This window comes from Danio rerio, chromosome 5 (assembly GCF_049306965.1).
Source record: "Danio rerio strain Tuebingen ecotype United States chromosome 5, GRCz12tu, whole genome shotgun sequence".
NCBI lineage: Eukaryota > Metazoa > Chordata > Actinopteri > Cypriniformes > Danionidae > Danio > Danio rerio.
This window is the reverse complement of record NC_133180.1, coordinates 78285001-78286839: the sequence shown is the minus strand read 5'-3', so window position 1 is coordinate 78286839 and position 1839 is coordinate 78285001. Positions and strand designations below refer to the sequence as shown.

At 36.0% G+C, this 1839-nt stretch overlaps 1 protein-coding gene across 3 annotated transcripts in view; it reads right to left on the bottom strand.

The window, feature by feature from the left end:
• nacc2 (NACC family member 2) overlaps positions 1–1839 on the bottom strand; it is a 35277-nt gene continuing 33438 nt past the window's right edge. For all 3 annotated transcript variants that reach the window (XM_073951723.1, XM_073951724.1, XM_073951725.1), the window contains exon 7: positions 1–1839. This exon is cut by the window's right edge and continues 2854 nt beyond it. The gene's annotated coding sequence lies outside the window, so the exon portion shown is untranslated.

The following is a 1839-nucleotide window of genomic DNA, read 5'->3' as shown; positions in this document are numbered from 1 at the left end:
TGTCAGACCTGTATAAGCCATGCACTCCCAGCCTTTCTGGGCTTCAGGTTCGCACACCACCCTGAGTCCCTCCCCACAATTTACAAGGGACAGTACGCAGAGGTGGCTAAAGAGAAAGTTAGGGTTTAGGTTTATCCAGATTAACCTGCCATTTCATTCTCCCCTTTCCATAGAATCGGGCTAGATCTGAACTTATTAAAAGCACAAAGAAAAAAAAAAACTACAGAAACCTTAGTGGTTAGGGTGTATGAGGTGGGTCAGGACTATATTCCAGTCTAGAAAGTAGATAGAGGATGGGTAATACGCTGGGTATATAAAACGCTGGGTAATAAAGACGACCCAAGAAACATTTCTCAGTGGATATGGGTCAGATATTTTGGTGCATTTGAAAAAAATAGATTTATTAAACAGATATATTTACTAAAATAGTATTTTAGTCGCCGAACATCTTTTGAAGTAGAAAGATAATACAATTAAATTCAAGCAAAATATCGGAAGAATTACAAAGTTTCAACAGAATTTTTTGTTTCACTTAAATTTTGCTCTTCAAAAAGGAAAACGTATTTAATATTTGTCTATAACATATAAATGTTGCTGCACTCATTGTGGAGCGTTCTCGTTAGTTACTGTGTTAGATGAGCTCTGGATTTGGCTTCAGAACTGACTAATCCAGAGATGCCCACAGTAGAGCATCCTACTTTCGATTTGGCCCAACATCCCGTCTGAGAGGAGAGTGAGAGTGATGGAGATGGTTGGGGTGAATAACTTTAACAGAGAGATCGTCACTTCTAATTTGACGTTACCTTTTTGTTTGTTTTGCAGCTTTATTGCAAACTCAAATGAAATATTTTAACTAAATGTTGTAAACGAATCAGATTGTTTCAAATGCAACTCAGCGAATAGACTATGCAGAAGACATCGGCAAGCAAATCAAGGCCCAAACAAGTGTAATTCTGTTATAAATGAGATTGCTTTACTGTAATAAGATCATTATAAAATGACCCAGTTAATATAAAGCAATGTTTTCTTGTCGTTTTTATTATTATCAAACAAATAAATTAAAAATATTAAATGAAATTACCAATATTTACCTTCGGCCCACTAGCCTCAATCAAGTTTGGTTTTTGGCGCTTCATAAGAAAAAGTTTGTGCACCCCTGGCCTGCTCTAATGTACATGCACTGATCTAATATTGTAAGGCTTCCTATTGAAACATGAATATATAGAGATTTGAGAGTTGTGCACTTATATATGCTGAGCACTGTATTACTCTTGATAGTAACGTTACCCAGCACTGATCAACATGCAATCATTAACCCCGGACCACACACATGTCTATTTCTCTCCCCCCGTGGGCAGATTATTCAGCTTATTTTAAGGAGAAACTCTCTTCAGTTTGACTCCTTATTTCTGAAAACAAGACTTTGTTTATTGCTTGTCTAGAAAATGCTGACTGATTTAAGAATATGTGGACATTTGGATGAGAAACAAAACAGAAACTCTAAATAAAAACAGCATTTTTTGCATTAACCTAATGTTTGATCAGTAATATGCATTGCCGAGAGCTTAAAATGCACCACTTTAAAGATAATTTCCTCAATATTTACATGTTTTGCACCCTCATATATTTAAATAGTTGTCAAATATTGTCCAGACAATCCATACATCAATACAAAAGATTTCTCAATATCAAATCATGAACCCTGACGCTCTTGTGTTCCAGACTTTGCTCTTTTAGCGTAACTAAAATCTGTAATGCAGCCTTCATGAACAGGACACACTCCTGTCAGAAGCAGCTCATATTCACTGTCCACATATCAGATATTAAGTGCTTTACTTA